Below are 18,547 nucleotides of genomic sequence, written 5' to 3'. Positions count from 1 at the left end.
CTCTAGTGGGCCCCTTCAAATCTGTCAAACCAGCTTATGCCCTGAAATGAACATTTCCAAACTTTGAGATTTTATTGGTTCTGAGTTACCTTAGGGAATATAAGTTTCCAATAGCTCAGGTCAATGATTCAGAGACTCTAGATTGCCTCTTGGAGGCTACGACTCAATTTCCCACAGTGCACCTGTACAGTCCAGAAAAGCCCTATTTGTAACCGGTCATCTGGAGTTGTTGTGTAGCCATTTTAGCTATAGTTTTTTTACATGTTATTTTAGCAAACGTAGGCCTGCCGCTGTGCACTTTAACCTACATATGTTTTTTTCTAGCTTCATTTTATTATTTTAACAACAGCTACATTTGCAGTCTTGTTTTATTTTCTCTGTCTAACTGTTCTTTGCCTAGGCCAGCACTGCGTTCTTAAACAAGACATTTCTTTCACTCTGTGCTTTCTCAAGGCTGAAGTGAGATAGGTTGCTGGCAAAAGTGGTACGCTTTGTCTCCCATGTTCACAGAAACATACACACTCTTACGTGGGGATCCTTTCTTGGAACATCAGCTGTTTTATTATAAAAACACTACTTTGACCCATGTACGTTAGATGGAGATTCCAGCCAGATGATGATGACTGTACACCGATTGCTGAGTGCTTCGCTGCAGCTGTTTATGTAGATTATAGGCCTCTTGCTCAGGTATGAGGGATGATGTCTTCCCAGGGGAACCTGAAGGGTAGAAATAGAGCTTAACATGTTGTGCTCTAACATAGCCTAGGTAGGAACTATTCTTAAAAACCGTAGTAACAACATGTTAGCGTTATTTTTGTGTTTTACTCTCCTTGTCACACTTTTAATCCTGTCATGCTTCATCATCCTGGTAATTGCAATACATGCTTTATCTAAGATACAGTTGCTTCAATAAAACCTTATTGAACCTTACTCTGCTGCTGATTGTCCTTGCATACGTGAGACTAATGTAACTGAGAGAAACAGATGAGATCTGAATGACCACGATTTCACTGAGGAGTCATTTGTGTCATGCGATCAGTTGCCCAATCATCCCTGATCTTGGGTGGCGATGAGGCACTGCTAGTTAGCCAGAACAAAACCCGGATTAGGCCGGCAGGTGTCACCTGGTGTGGGATTAATCTCAGTCCCCCGCAATACAAGTGATTCTGCCGCCCAAATCCAGTAGTCTCATTAGGATAATGAGAACCTACGCAACAGGGTGATCCGCGCTTTAGCTTGGCAGGTGACTTCTTCCAACTCTGTTGTACCTGTTGCTGATCAGAGAGTCTACTTCTTTACCTTTAAGTCATGCACAGTCCTTTATTTGTTGAGCTTTGTGAGTGCAGCAGGTAAAGTCCTTCTGACTACAATCCTTCTGTGGAACAGTCCAAGGTTCTAGTAGAACATTCCTTCTTCTTCTGAGGCATAGAGAGTTATCTGAGGAGCTCCTGCGTTTTTCCCATATTTATCCTCCATTTTGGATTGGCAGGAGAGGGGCATCCCAACCAATAGGGGTAATGCTACCTCTTCCTGCTATGACCACTTCCTGTAAAGTGTGGCATATGTTTGACCCAGAATGCTCTGTTCTCCCAAAAATCAAAATAGAGAAATTCTCTCTTTGATTGTGTGTCTGTGTAACCCAACCTAGAGGTGTGGCTAACATCTGACTATCCTCCCCTTACAGCCCCTATCCTAAACTCATTAGGAGGCTCCCATCTGGCTCGGGATTAGGGGAAATGGTGCTAGCCTGAGTCCTATAAGATCTTTTCTATTGCCATTGAAGTCCAGCTCATCTCCCCAGCCCCCTTCCTCTCTCTGGCTTCTTCAGGAAGCAAATCACCTCCCATCAAATGGCTGTATTGCGTGCAGCCCTAGGCCTCTTCACACATACTCAGGTAGCTGCTTGGCTCAGGCTATAAAACACTGACCAATCAGAGGAGGCTGCTACAGGGCTCCTTTGGGTAACTTGGAAGTAGAGGTTCTAAGACTAATTTCCTGTAGTAGTTATAATAAATCCAACCTTCGGAAGTTATTGGATTTATTGTAAGCCTTCCCTTGTTAGCCTTTAGGGCTAGCATCACTACGTTAGGGAAAAACTACTTTGTATGTCCTCCCTTACCAGAGTATATGAAACATATTTTATATTTTCTTCTGCCTTTAATAACACTGCACCCTACCCTTGTGGCACTGACGGCAGAGTTCAGCAGTGACATAAATGTAATAAAAAAGTTGTTTTGGATTTTGTAAGTACTTTTAAGTCCAAATATAAATTTGGAAATAGTTTTATGTTAACCCCAGCCTGCAAGGCAGGCCTGGCTTTACAATGACACCAGACACCACAACAGTGCATACTTAAGTGAATTAAATCCACTGAGGTCTCTAAAATGACATGCCATACCATATACTAAAGAGTTAGAGGTAGATTTTTTCTGCCATTTAGAACTATACTAATTACCATATACCTTTTGAGGACAGAGCACTGGCCCTAAGACTGGTTAGCAGAGCCCTTGGCACTTTCAGAGTGAGTGATCAGTCAAAAAATGGGGGTTAGCAAGGCAAAAAGGATGAGTTTCCTACAATACTTAAAGAGTTTACAGGGCTGGGATTGAGCATGAATCCATTAACATTCGTGCTAGATGATGAGGGAAGGATTCAGAGTATCTATTGATAGTCTCAGCGGGAAACTCTTAGCTCATCTTCTTAATGTTACAAGATTTATTATTTTGGAAATCTACCACAGCCCCTTCTATTGAGGTTTGGTAGTCCATGTTCTGGTCAATTTTTGCGATGGAAAAATTGACAGCCATAGTGCAAGACAAAATCCCAAAATTTGAGAACGTACGGTCCCCCTTCCATATGTACTTGCAGTCCCAAGGAAAAAGAAGCCTCAGTCAGGATGGATTACCCAAGCTTTTGCATGGATCAGTGGTGTTTGACCCAAGTGACCCAAAGCATTGTTCTCAGACTAGTGGGAGTGAGCATCCTGCCTGCTTCTCAAGATCCCAGAGAGGAATCGCTGTCACTGTTTAGATCACCCGTGCCTTGGGTGATGACCATGGCATACTTTGGCAAGAGGAAAGCTCAAAGGTTGCCCCATTGTAATTTGAAGTGTAATAAAAGGGGGGAAATTATGACTGCTTTCAAATTAATACTGCTAGTGGTTGACTTTGTTCTAGCAGCTTACCATAAATGCTGCCATACCATTTATGATTTTTTTTTACATTTTTCATGCTTTTTACTGATTTTGTATTTTGTTTATCAGGGATGATCAGATTCATCAATGAACTAGTGTAAACCACTATAAGGATCTTGTCCTCTAGGCAACTCCGTACAAGACTGTTGTATGTTTCCTTTGATGTTCAAAAATGTTAATTAACTCACTGTTGAAAAAAAGAGCCCGAAACCAGAACAGACAAATTCTACCTTTTTATTTTCCTCTGAAGAGTGAAAACTGGTGAAAAACAAAACCTATGCTGCGACAGGCATTTTCCTGCCCCAGGCCTCCCCCATGTTACAGTCCTTAATGCCACCACCCTCATCTCCAAGTTTCACTCTGAATCCCCAGTGCCCAGGTTACCAACTCCACCCTTCCCACAGGCCATCCACAGTGTCTTTCTCCCAGTTCCCAGTGCCCTTACACCGACCCCTCCTCAATCACCCTTTTCAGTGCCCATGCCTTTCCAGCAACCATTCCTGTCCCATGCAAGCCACTAGCAGGGCAAGCTTATCTCAAACAGGCTCACCTCCTGCTTCAGCCTCTACCTTTAATTTTCTAATGATGTGGGTCTCACTGTCAGGGACTGGTCTGTATCATTAATGTGAGAAAGTGGGCCATATACAGCACAATAAAAAGACCACTCCAATTTATATAATAGAATATACTTTATTGAACAAAATGTCACTAAAATGACAAAAATCCAATAAGGGAAATCAGACAAATGATTTTTGAAAGGTTTCAAATGAAGATAGTACCATAAAGCATTAAGCGGCAATGAGGATCAACTGATTATGGTAGACCTACACACGATTTGAGGCTGACAACCAAGGAAGGGGTGCAGGCAGACACACCAGCAAAATCAGAGATTTTACCTTCAGACTTAGGTCCTGATTTCGATCTTGGTGGATGGAATACTCTGTCAAAAACACAAGGGATATCCCGTCCACCATATAACAACCCCTATAGGATATAATGTAATTGTGATACAGCAAATGGGACATCTGTCACATTTGTGATGGATTGTTCCCCTCCCCCAAGATCTAAATCAGGCCCTTTGTCTTTTTTCTGGAATTCAAGGATCTTCAGCAGGGAAAGGAAACAGGCTGTGTCTGAGAAGGGCTCCAAGAGGTTAGAGCGACATTGGATGAGGTCCTAGTGAAGCTGCTGGTGTAGGCGGGAAATGTTCTGACCTGGAAAAGTTTAAATCCATGTCCTTTCAGTGGCAGGAGACTTTTGACGCCTTAGCCCGTTCAAGTTTTCTGTGTTTGGACTTGGTTACTTTTTGGAGCTCATGATCCTTCAGTGATGCAAGGCTACAAGCTATAGCTAAATAGGGTTCTGTGAGCCCCATATACCTTCTACACAAGCTCCCACTGAAAAAGAGTTGCTACAGCAGAAACGCTCCAAATGGGAGAAACCTGAATCTTCATCCAGCAACAAAATACCATGATCAGATCAACTTGGCAAGCAACAACATACCATGATCGGATCAACTTATCCTGGTTATCCTGGATCTCAAGATGTGTACGGACCCAAAAGGTTTTTAAGTCCCAGGTTTCTTAGGTTGTTAGGAGGAGTATACCTTCACACAGCTAAGGGCCCTAGTACCTAAGGAATAGCAGGTGTGGATCAAGACTCACTCCAGCAGTAACCACCAGCAGTATCCAGGGCAACTCCAGTTGTAACTAGGCAGCTGGGCTCTGCAGGAAAAGGGCCCCTAGAAGCTGGTTGTGTCGCATTATCTTAACAGGAAGTCAAACACCTGGTCTTTCGAGTGCACTTCTTCATCCTAGATACAAGTGGGAGAAATTCCAGCCTCTCAGGTCAGCTCACAGGTCTCAAACAGAAGGCGCAATCATTCTTCTGTTCTTCCCCAGGTACAGAGTGTTCTGTATAGGGTCCCCAGAACTGCCATATTTATGTCTGGCACTAGCCTGAGGATTGGGGTGACTCCTGCCCCCTCCATAATCAATAGAACAAAGTTCACAAGGGTAACCCTGCCCACCTTTGCAGCAGGTCCTGTCTGCTCTAATGCAAACAATCCCACAGTGCTCCTCTCTGCCTAAATCAAAAATATTGAAATCTTTCTGTCTTTGTGCAGCGCCTTTGTGCCCACCCCAGATTTGTGACTAGGGAAATGAGTAACCACTCCTCTGTGGTTACTTCAGACAAGTAATGGGGACAGCTCCCTCCCTACTGTGATTGGATTCTGCATGATTGGACAAAGCAAAGGAAGGGCCAGCCTGTGACAGGGCCCCTTTGAAATTAATCAAGTTCCTGGGCACTGCACAATTGGCCATACAGCCAGAGGAACAGCCAACCTTCCCACGCCTAAACCATTGCATCCTGCTTTGGGATCATTTTTCACACTTCCTTCAGGTCTAAGTACTCAACTGCCAACACAAGATCTGCTCTACGTACCAAACAGCGACAACCCACGATGCCCCCAAGTGTAAAGCTCCAGCAACGACCAGATGTTTTTCCTATAGCAACAACTGTGCATGATGCTTGACCTGCTCCTTGTGGCCCGCTCCAATGCAAACTGAATTCCTTGTGCAGACTACAGAAGATCACCTTCAAGTGGGATTAACCCTGTCTCTGTGTGCGACTCACTTGTGATCAGACTCAACTTGTAACTTTCCCCTATCCAGTCCGACAGGATAACCTTGAGTAGTGGTTTGAGCTTTTTTGGGCTATTTTCCCTAAAAACTTTCAAAACTTATATCTCCAGTTCTACTGATTGGATTTTGATCGTTTTGGTGTTAAAATGTATTCTAGTATTCTAAATTGGTTTAGGATTTTTCTTGATTTGTGTTTTTACTTTATTACTGTTTGTGTGCTGCACAAATACTTTATACATTGCCTCTACGTTAATCCTGACATCTTTGTGCTATACTAACAGAGGGTTAAGCACAGGTTAATAAAGGGACTTTTGTTTTTCACTCTGAAATGTATTGTGGTTGTTGGCTAAGTGGGGTTTCTAACCTGCTCAACTAACAACCAATTTTCAACACTGGTTATGTGGTTAGTCCAGCTAGCTAACTGATATTTGCGTTATGTGCTACTGGGTACCCAAAGCATAATTTACTTAGAAAATTTCAAAAGCCATCCAGGTAACTATAGTTGCAAATTTGGAACAGAGCTGCCCAGGTTTAATTTTAACGAATTTTTTTTGCTCTCCAAACTTCTTTTTTATATTGTGGTCTCGGTTCTTGAATTTATTTCAGTTCCTTAAGTTTAGACATTGGCATTCTTTTTATTGCTGTAATTCTCTGTTCATTCTCCTTTTTACCAATCTTAACAACGTGGTAAACAATTCATTCCCTGTGCTGAACTCTTAAGTTTAATGCCCATAGTATAATATGAAATGCCAAATTGTGTTGTTAATTACAATATAAAATTGGGTCATTCCGAAAGATAGTTAAGTTGAATAGTGGATGAGTTAAGTTCTTCTGATGCATACCAAGGCAGAGATTTACTAAGCCTTTGTGTTGTCCTTACATTGTACAAGCAGACACAAGGCAACACAAAGCCTTTAGTAAGGTTTTACAAAGTCACACACCACCTAGCAGGACTTTGTAAACAAATGTAATGCAATGCTGCAGCTTGTACTGCCTTGCATTACATTTCATAGTGATAGGTGCTCTATTGGTGAAACATGCATGTTCCCATGCATCTATCCAAGGAATCTGATGTATTTCCAGATTTGCTGAAAATAGTATAACTAGAATTGCGTAATAATGGTACACCACTCTGACCATGGTGTAATGAGGAGAAATATTGTTATTTGTTGTCTTGTCTTTTTCTGTGGGTGATGCAGAATGAATCACACATAGAAAGATGAAATTGCTTCTTAATATTTTTTGGGTGGTTAGTTCCATGCTCACTGCATCACTGGAACCAAGTTATAACCGACTGACAAGCCTGAATCAGGGCAAAACCAATTTTGAGTTGCTTGTGGTCTGGTTCAGAAAGGACCTGGTCTGGTAGTTCATGCTAGACTGTTCCTATTGGTTGTTGTTGAGCTTTCTAAAGTGGCATTTTAAAAATAGTAATCTAAAATCTGACTTGACCGCCAAGTTGAATTTTACATTACCATTAAAATGAGCCCTTGAAACATTTTCTATTCCCAAACAGAGGTTTTATATTGTAGGGTGTTGAAATGTACTGCAGTGCTTTTCTATGGACCAGCCAGCCTTACCACAGTGAAAAACAATTTTGAGATCTTTCACAACCAGAGCATGTAAAACATAAGTGCCTGTCCTACCTTTTAAATATCATTCATGTTGCCCTATAGTTATGAAGGGCCTACTTTAGTGGTGACTTACACATTTAAAAAAAGGAAGGTTTAGTCCTGGTCAAGGTTTTATTTTGCCATATTGAATTGGAGATTTTAAAAGTGCCCCCTAGGCTGCAGGGGAAGGCCTGAAGTCATGCAACGCATTGTCAATTTAGTGGAGGCACAACATGTGCTGCACTCCGCTAGTGACATTTAAATTACAGGTACAGGGTCCGCTTTTGTACCAAATACTAGGGACCTGTAGGAAAGGTAAATATGACAATCTGGACCATAGCCAATTCTACATTTTTTAAGGGTTAGAGCACATTCACTGGGGTATGGTAAGCAGTGCCCCAGTACCCCAGTGTGCAGAGTCAAAACACCTGCAGCATCATTCCAGAAAAAATGGGGCAACCATGGAAAAACAGGCATTTTCCTACATGCTAGAATAAGTTAAGACGTGTTATATAATAGTCCAATGTAGTTTGTGTGGTGGATGAAATGCAAGTTTACTCAAAAGTGTAGTCCATTATAAGTCAACCATTTATTGATCTCAGCCCAGCAAATCCAAACATTTAAAATAATAAATAAACCAGCCTGTAGATCTTCTGTGCTCGCTTGTCTTGGCAGGGTACACCCCAAAGCATGTTTTGTAAGGTTGCCAACTCAATCCCCACATGATCATTCATTACATTCACATTGAAGTCACCAATTAAGAGCCTCAAAGCCTCATAATAGGTTAATTTGAGGTTTGTAATAATTTCCTCCGAAATTTTAAGGTACATTTTTTCTAGTTAATTTGCGAATTGGCATAAATGTTTCAAGGACATAGTAGATGATTTGACTGAGGCAGTAACCAATTAGGGATTGCAATTCGCAACATCCATGACACATCTATTGTCATTAGGGTTGATGTGTCTAAACTCAGTTTTTAAGCTATATATGTAGCAAGTGCTCTCCTTCTCTTATTGGGTGTGTTTGGCATTCTATTTAACCTATCAAAAGAAAGCCAGTTTCACACCATATTTCTTGAAGCATGAAGCTATCAGACATTACATTTTCAACCGCCGCCACACGAGCCAAACCACCCATGTTCTATGAGCAGATTCGTGATTTTCTAGGAGAATTTTGACTTGACCGTGTTCCTTTTCTGCAACAGTAAACCATGAATGCTCACATCAGAACATTTCCACACAACAGTATCCCTGGATGGAGGCACCATACTCATTTACTCCATTTCTTTGAAGCAGCACCTCATGTTTACAGTGAGTCACTAGTTTCCCCACCAGAAAGAATGTTGATTACCATTCTTGTTCATGTTGCCTTTCTCAACAGCATCTTTTTCAATCAAAACACTTAAAATAAATTGGTATAAAATATTTTATTTGGGAGTTGTCATAAGCCTCTTTTTCTGGAAACACATTTTAGTGTGAAGATACTTAGCTGCAGAGATCAGCATAACTTGCAGTTTTGCAGTTTTGAATCATGTAGGAGTCTATTTTGGCCCGTAATATGTAATGGGTGCACTGTCTCTGGATGCTCCTTGGGCACCTAAAAATTGGTACAGTGGGGCACAAACAGGGACAGTGCACCTAATACTGACCCCAGGGAAGATGCACATTTACGGCTTCACTGGGGGCATCACATTAGAGAAAGACAGTGCTTGGATCATGTGCCCTGTCTCTAACATTGCAAGCGGCATCCACCTGCACTTCAGAGGGGTCGAGATCCCACTCCAGGTGGGTGCCGGGAGTGACTGCACCCACCTCCAGAGTGATGTTTTGGGGTTTATAGGAGCCTCTTCCCCCCTCTTCCCCCCTCCAGAGGGCTAACATCTGAAGGCTCACTAACTGCACCATCATTTTTGTGGAACAGTGTGCCTACTATTGTTGTCTCAGCAGATGGGTCCATAATATAGTCCAGGTGAAGAGGCAAAGTGCTTCCCATATTTGCATGGGGCCAGAAGAGAAGCACCCTCTTCAGATAGTTCCAGGGCTATCTGTGATACAGATAAGGCCACACAGGCATCTGCAGTAACGTTCTGTAAATATATTGTGCCCTTGGGGTACAAACAATGTTCAGTGGTCTCCCCCCGAAATTGTGTGCTATCCGCAAAGTAAAAATGTATTTTGCCATTGGCTGCCACATTAAACTTTTTTCTAGTTTTTCCTACAAAGGGTGAAAAACACTGGTATTGGTTATGGCTGCCCACAAAGTTATGTTTATGCTCGCTCAGTTAACTGCAGAGCCTTTCTAATAGTCACACCTCTACCTCTGACTTGGTAACAACCATACTCCCATCCCTAAACCTAGCTAGATGGAGTGTCAGCTATGCTGTCAGAGGTTCCATGGTACCAGTCTTCTCATACAAGCAGAAACATCTACAATTATTTCATCTGGATCTGTAAATTTGCACCAGCAAATGACTTTTTCGATGCCTACATTGAACTTAGGTATGCAAAAATGTTTGACAATCAAACTCTTTATTTTCATTTCAGGTAATTGTATGGCACTTTGAATGTTGTCATCTCGCTGACAATTGAATGCTTTTGCTGAGAACAATTGGCAGTTTCCTACAGTATGAGGATGCTGAACCAAACTGTGGTTTCCCCAAACCAGAAAGCTCATGCTTTTAGTACATCCCTTGACTCTCAGAGTTTCTAGGGCCCTATCATTATCTGGACAGTGCGGTCTTTCAAAAATCCTTTGTTATCACTGGTAAATGCTTTACGTTTGTCCCTCCTTGGGGCGGTTTTGTTACCGCCTTGGCTATTGACCCTGTTACATGGATAATTGCATGATTGCCGATACGTTTGACTAAGAGCAAACTTCTTTTTCCTTTTGTGTCTTTCCTTCGTGCTCATGCTCATGGTGGCCGTGCACTTTGAATCGGCTCGCTTATGTCAACTGTTTTCTTTTTTTTCCTCTGGACGAGAAGGTAAAAAGCAACGCGTTGAATTTTGGATGCACCACGTTAATGTACTGAAAAAATGTTCTGCACCTGCATGTGTCATTAATTGTAGGGAGCACAGACAGAAAGTCTGCTGGGAGACCTGAGAGGGGTTTGCCCTGCTCAGAGCCTTAGTCATGCACTGCAGCTAATGTATGGCAGATGGAGGCTGCAAAATCAAGTATTTCCACAGAGGATACTCTCCCTTCCGGCCACACGTCCATTGTCCCCTTTCCTTACCTTTTTCTCCTCTTGGTTTCTTCCCTCCCATATTTTCAGAGGAGCTTTCAAATCTCTGCCCTCTTCTCCTTGTGTCGATTTTATTTCTCTAGCCTCTTATTCGGTCATGTTTTTCTATTTTCCTTACTGTCCTATTTCTGAGAATCTTTACACCCTCATATCATCTGTCCACGCCAGCTTCTCTTTACTCCTTTCCCTTTTGCTCCGATTGCTTTCTTTCCTTCCTTTTACTTTCTTCGTTATGATATGTATCCTTTATCTTGGGTCATGGTCTTGCCTTTTTCTGCTCACTCAGCAGTCAATCTTGTTCTTTATTGCTCATCTTTTCACACTTCTCTTGTCTCTCAATTTCTTTTTCTTTCATCCCCTCTCTTTTTGTTATGTCTTCTTGCCCTCTTTCTCCTGTGCCTCCCTATATTTCCACTTTTTTCTTTAAGAAACTCCCTTGCTCCCATGTCCTGCCACCTCATTTCTCCTTGTCTTTCTCCTCTCTCTCATGAGGTTTCTCCCTCCCTCTTTTTTCCTTAAGTTTGGCTCCTCCCTCTGTTGAATTTTTCTCTTATCATTTCCTCCCATGTTTCTCTTTCCAGCCATTTCCTCCAGCTTAGTCTTCGTTTTCGATGTCACTTCCCCGTGCCCTCTTTCCTCTTTTTTTCCGGCTCTCTCTATGTCTTACTGTTTTTTGCTGTGTCTTCACTCTCTTGTTTTTCTCTATTCTTCTTGCACCCAGTCTTCTTTATCTGACTCACCCTTCTCTTTCTTTTTCTCTCCAATATTTTGTCTCTTTCCCTCACTCTCCTTACTACAGTTTTGCCTACCCCGTCTTTTTTGAAGTGTTAGCGTGTCTGGTCTTTAGTAAGTAAACTTACAAGGGGACGCGAATAGGCCGATGAACCTTTTGGATCACATGGATTGTCCTAACTATGTAGTAATTGGTGAACATCAATTATCTATGTAACCAATCAATAACCACTAAGAGAATCATTAAGCATGAGACAATGTATCAATATTTCATGAATAACCACAACTCAATTATGCGTTTTATCAGTTTTATTTCCCTATTAGTTACAATACTAAGTCATGAGGTTAATTCAAACTTTATTCAATCAGCTCAGAATTAGTTCATTAATGACCACCAATAACATAATCTAATCAGACCTTGAGAAAACATATGCTCGAATGCTGCAGCATGAGCCAACAAAGATGAATATATCAGCAATAATAGCAGAGTTCAGCAATCAGTTTATCAATCATTTGTCACTGTCAGCATCACCCAAAGGAAACTCTACCTAACCCAAATTAGCACTTAACATGTGGGACTTCATGCGAAAACAAAGTACATCGAGTCTGTCTTACACCAAACTTGTTACATATCCTAGTCCCTCATCTCCTGTTCGTCTTTCAGAAAATTCTAGCTAAGCAGATTTTATTAACGTATGCAGTTCAGGGACAGTTCAACGCACCAGCTTCTCTGCAGTGCGCTATAAATTTAGCTTCTGTATGAGGCCTGGAAAACTAGGCCACAACTTTAGCTATGTTAACTCTACAATATAATGCAAAACATAGGTTATACATCTTAATATGACATACTACTACATTATTATTATACAATTTTCATTATTTCACACATTTTTTGTCCTTTTAGTACAAGTTCGTATAAGTGGCTGCCATTCCCCGTGGGCACATTTTCAAACGTGCACATACATTTTTCTCTACAATTAATTTTTCTATGAACTTTTATGACCTATAACATATAAGTATTTATTAATAATTTCTAATTAGCATATCTGCGTCAACAGTAGCTTGGTTTTCAGAAAACATGTATACATTAGACATATTAAAGTGAAATGCAAGCTGGTCCCCTCTTGATTGGGAATACGTAAAAGCAGATTTAAAAGCTTCCAGACTTAAAGCTGCAGGCTATAAAATAATAGACAAAAAAGCTTAGGTACCGGACACGTTCCGTTGCGTGCTGTTCCATAGGTTTGTTCACACTTGCTAGGTATATTCTTGAGATCAAAATGAAATCAGTTATTATTTTGCTATTTTTTTAGTATTCAGGTGGCTTCTTTCAGGAACTTGTTTACCCAGTACAGAAAATGCAGCTACAGGCCTTTGCTTGTTGGGGCTTGTAGTTGTGTTTTTCCCATTGTAACTAGGACAATGGTGTGGTCTAGACTGGCTATACTGGAGTTGAGCGAGCTGGACTCCTATCCTTGCTTCAATACTTGACTTACAAATTGTATGACTATTTGGCAAATCACTTTTATAACCTTTCGTTCAAATTGTTAATTTGTGTAATGTAAATAAGTAAAAACAAGTTGTACATGTATCCATCACACCTTCGTTTCACGGCATTGTAGACTGAGGAAAATTCATCATTGAGAAAGTAGTAACGTTTTTTAAAACATTACAAGACTCTCTCGGTGGTGGGACTCAAACAATGCAAGTGTATCAGATTTTCAGACATTTTGTACATTTTGTGAATTCTCTGAATATGCATACTGTAATATAAATTAATGATTTCCTCTGCAACTTCCCAAAATAGGGAATAGCAGCCCTGCTGTGCAATATCACATTACTTTTTTTGGACGATGATGGCTTTGTGAACAGCAGAAATTTGAATCTCTGTTGCAAAAAATGCATAGTCTGCATACCACAATGACGCAGCTGCAGAACAAGGCATGTAGCACCCGCCAATTACAACAACTGAGCACAAATAGGGGTCAGAAGACAATTTTTGGTAGCAACAACTTTTTAATCTCTTAGCAGGGGAAGGAGAGCACATGCTTATATGGTGCTCGGTGTCAGTCTTTCTTTGAAGGAGATTCAGGTAAAGTTTTCTAGAGGTGAAGGGTCTGATGTAAACCTACACCCATGAAACCCCTCCAGAGTCCACCCAAAGAAACGTTTCACCACCATTGAGCCCCATGCAGATAACAGGATGAGTGGTTCGGTTGTCTTCCGGGTGTCAAGAAGAGCAGAGTTCCACAGGGTCCAAACTGTCTGTGGTTGTTGGCATATAAGGCCTATGGCTCTGGCTTACTGTGTGTGATGCCATACCAGCTCTATTGATCTATTGATGCTACTGCCACAGCAGTAGGTAGGCCGGTTTACCTGTAGTGTATTTTTATTGAGGTTCCTTAAAAGCCTTACGGGGGTCATTTAGTAGCTGGCATTTGCAGTGCATAAAAAAAAGTGGCAATGTCATTTCAGTTTTCACGAAACTTCTACTGCATAACCAGCAAATGTGCTTGCCTTAAAATAATCAGCAGGCGTTGGCATGTGGTTTTCTGACAGGAAGTCGAAGGTGATGGCTTTCAACTCCTGCATAAGCACAGCCATGCCTTTAAATCATATATTTAAATATTTTGCAGGACGTTTCACTTCATAGTTTCTTCAGATATTACCAACCCCATACACTCAACAAAGACACCCTAGTCTCTCGGCAAGGTCGTCAAAATTAACAAATGGTTAAATTGGACAAGGGTAAATCTTAGTGTTTTTGTTTGTGGATGTTTTCGCCTTCCACTTCATTTTTAGGTTGAGCTAGGGAGCGTGCAATCACTGTCTTGGACATGTTGTAATCTACATCTGTGAGCTTTAACCACACCCATATAATGCCCATCGCTTTCATTCCTTCCTTCGCCTGCCTTTCAAAATTCCCTAGGTTTCGTAGGAAAATGCTTCATGTTTGTCCTGCTGGAGGTTGCTTTGTTACTTTCCTTGCAGACTGACCCTGTCACATGAAAGATTGCATGATCTGCCATATTGATTAGTGTGGTGCACTATTTTTTTCTTTGGTCTCGCCGCTTTGATCTGCGCGGCCCTATGTTGTTTGACAGGCGCTTGATTCTTCAATTTTAATGTGCTTCCTTTGTGGACTTCCTTCTCCCTTTTAATTGCCATTGTTTATTTAATTTTATTTTTAGATCAGCATTTTTTTTATGTTTTATTAATAGAACCGACACCAGACATGAACCGCTTCCCCTGTCCCAAAGTCAGCAGCTCACCGCGCTAACTTGCTTTTAACAGTGAGCACTTTTTACAAGTGCCTGCGCCTTTAACACAGAAATCAGGTCATCCGCTCCTTGATATTGTTTTGATAGACTTTTGCTGAAAATATTCTGTGCCTGGTATAATGTCAAGACATTCTATTATAGATAAATTACTTCCCAAATGCTGAAACAGACACTCGGCCACCACTGACGAGAGCACAGAATCAGACTGTGGCTACCACAAAGCCTGATTTCATCTAGAAAGGACCGTTGTTAATTGACATGACACCAAATGCAGGCTTATAAAAGTGTGAAAAGCACAATGCCTTGATGCTTCCTTTCTGTTTGAAGTGCATTCAGTGGAATGGGAATCACAGCTCTGTTTGTAGATTCGTAGCCAGCCCTTGTCCCCAGAGGCACATCCCCAGCCTAGCCCGACATATGGTGGAGATGTTGCTGCAGCTTTAGTGTGGAACCTCTAATGACATAGGTGGCTTGCTGCGTGCTGCTTTTGTCTTCTGTGGATGTGTAGGCTATTTCCTTCTATGTTAGAATATATGAAAGCCATCCAAGGGGGCCATCAAACGATGTTAGAACTGAGCTATGTCCTGACAGGCTGACTCTGCAGTCAGACCCTCAATGTCAGAGCTGTGATGAGGAAAGCCAGTGTCTCGTTTATTAACACTGGCGTATGTGCCTGGCAGTGTAAACACAAACCTGTTACTTATAGCGTTTGCATGGACAGACTTGCAGTATAAAGAGCTCCTTAACCCCTTTGCTGCCAGGCCTTTTCCCCTGCTGTGCCGAGCCTTTTTTTGGCTGTTTGGGGCAGTTCGCCCAAAGGCCCTCATAACTTTTTGTCCACATAAGCTATCCACGCCAAATTTGGGTCCTTTTTTCCAACATCCTAGGGATTCTAAATGTTCCCAGAGTTTGTGGGTTCCCCTAGAGGAGTCCAAGAAACTAGCCAAAATATAGCTAAAATTTTGTTGATTCACAGAAATGGGAAAAAAGTGCTACAGAAGAAAGCATGTGTTTTTCCCTGAAAATTGCAACAAAAAAGGGTTTGTGGTGCTAAAATCACCATCTTTCCAGCTTTCAGGAACAGGCAGACTTGAATCACAAAACCACAATGTTCAACACAATTGTGGCATTTTACTGGGACATACCCCCATTTTTACTTTTTTGTGCTTTCAGCCTCCTTCCAGTTAGTGACAGAACTGGGTGTGAAACCAATGCTGGATCCCGGACAGCTAAACATTTCTGAAAAGTAGGCTAATTACCGAATTCATCAAGGGGTCATTTGTGTAGATCCTTCAAGGTTTTCCTTAAGAAAGTAACAGCTAAAAAAAAAAATATTGAAATTCAGGTGAAAAAAAGAGACATTTCTGTCCACGTTTTTTTCTATAACTTTTTCCAGCTATGGCATATTTTTTAAAGCAATATACCGTTACGTCTGCTGGACTCTTCTGGTTGTGTGGGATATATAGGGCTTGTAGGTTCTTCAAGAACCCTAGGTACCCAGAGCCAATAAATGAGCTGCACCTTGCAATGGGTTTTCATTGTATACCGGGTATACCCCAATTCATCTGGTGAAATATAAAGAGTGAAAAATAGGTATCAAAGAAAGCTTTGTATTTCCAAAATGGGCACAAGATAAAATGTTGAGAAGCAGTGGTTATTTGCACAGCTCTGAATTCCGGGAACCCCATACTAGCATGTGAATTACAGGGCATTTCTCAAATAGACTTCTTTTTCACACACTGTCTTCCATTTGGAAGGAAATAATGTAGAGAAATACAAGGGGTAATAACACTTGTTCTTCAATTCGGTGTTCCCCCAAGTCTTCCGATAAAAATGGTACCTCACTTGTATGGCTAGGCCTAGTTCCCGGGACAGGAAAGGCAACATGGACACATCACATTTTTACATTGAAATCTGACGTGTTTTTTGGAATGTACCTAGCTGTGGATTTTGGCCTCTAGTTCAGCTGGCACCTAGGGGAACCTACCAAGCCTGTGCATTTTTGAAAACTAGACATCTGGGGAAATCTATGATGGGGTGACTTATGGGGCTCTCACCAGGTTCTGTTACCCAGAATCCTTTGCAAACCTTTAAATCTGGCACAAAAACACTTTTTCCTCATATTTTGGTGATAGAGAGTTCTGGAATCTGAGGGGAGTCGCAAACGTCCTTCTACCCAACATTTCCCGACATCTCTTGATAAAAATGGTACCTCACGTGTGTGGGTAGGCCTAGTGCCTGCAGCAGGAAATGCCCCAAAACACTATGTAGAAACATCAAAATTATCAAGTACAAAACCACCTGTCTTTGCAGGTGGCACCTGTGTTTTTGGTCCTGGGTTTAGCAGCCATCTAAGGAAACCTACAAAACCCAGACATTTCTGGAAACTGGTATTTTCTTACCCAGAATCCTCAGCAAACCTTACATTTAGCGAAACAAATCACATTTTCCCCACATTCCTGTGTGGGATCAAAGCACCAGCACAAATTTCCTACCACCCAACATTCCCCCCATACTCCCGATAAAAATGATACCTCACTTGTGCAGGTGGGCCATGTGCCTGTGACAGGGAAGAGACAAAAACATGTCAAAATTGCAAGGGAAAGAGAGCAAGTCTAAAATGGCAGTTTGAAAAAAAACATTTTTAGGCTGACAGGTGGGGAGGAATTTTTATCGGTATAGATGTGACAATGCTGGGAGGTAGGAATTTTGTGGATTTCTGCAGATTCCGTAAGGTTCCATCACAAAAAGTGGGGAAAATGTGTTATTTCAAGCAAAGTTGGAGGTATGCAGGGCATTGTGGGTAAGAAAATGGTGTAGGGTGCATGTGAAGCCCACCACCCTGGACTCACCCAGATGTTTGGTTTTCAGATGTGTCTAGGTCTTGTAGATTTATCTAGATGGCAGCGTCTCAAAGTCCAAACAGTGCAGCAATTTTGAGAGTTGACCATGTTCTCATGGCCCAAATGTAAAATCAAAACCCAAAATAATCAAATGTCCTCTTGCTTGCCATTGGGATAAGATCTTTTAGTGTGCGGGGGGAGAGCTGAAAGACTGTTACCCCCTTCAGTTGGGGTGGGGGCATAATCATGCCCAATCTGGTTGGTAGCCACCACCCCACTATTTTTTATTTATTTTTTAAATTCCCTGGCATCTAGTTGGCTTTTTGCGCTATACCCAGATCATGAGTAATTGCCCCCTCTGCCCACCGGTGGGCAGTACAACTTTGTCCCTATTTATTTGGGGTGAGGGTATGGCCATAACCCCACCCTTTTTTTAAAACAAACATCTTCCCTTGTGTCTAGTGGGCTTTCTGCCCCCCCTTGTGCTTCTTTTTGGTGGTGACCCTTGCCCAAGGGGTCGCCCCCACACAAAACACACACACACAGATCCCTGGCGCCTAGTGGGTTTTGACCCACCCCTCCCCCCCCCGGAAGCCAGATCAGCCGAAGATAGGGCGGGCTGAAACATACAAAACAATCTTGCTCCAAGGGCAGTGACCCTTGCCGAAGCGGTCACTGCCCTAAAATATATTTATAAAATATTTCCTGGTGCCTAGTAGGTTTCGACCCCCCCGGGGGGGCAGATTGGCCAAAAAAACGGCCAATCTAGCCCCCAGGGGGGCCAAAACATGAACCAATTCTTGGCTCCCGGGAAGCGACCCTTGCCTAAGGCATCGCTCTCCAAGATAAACAAACAAAACATCCCCGGTGCCTAGAGGGTGGATTCTTGCTCCACGATTGCAGACAAGCAGGAATACATTCAAAACAGGCACGGAGGAAAGAAAACACTCTTTCCTTTCCCCCGGATCTGTTTTCCCCCCTAAAATCCTCCATGAG

Source organism: Pleurodeles waltl, chromosome 2_1 (assembly GCF_031143425.1).
Source record: "Pleurodeles waltl isolate 20211129_DDA chromosome 2_1, aPleWal1.hap1.20221129, whole genome shotgun sequence".
NCBI lineage: Eukaryota > Metazoa > Chordata > Amphibia > Caudata > Salamandridae > Pleurodeles > Pleurodeles waltl.
This window is presented reverse-complemented; position numbering follows the sequence as displayed.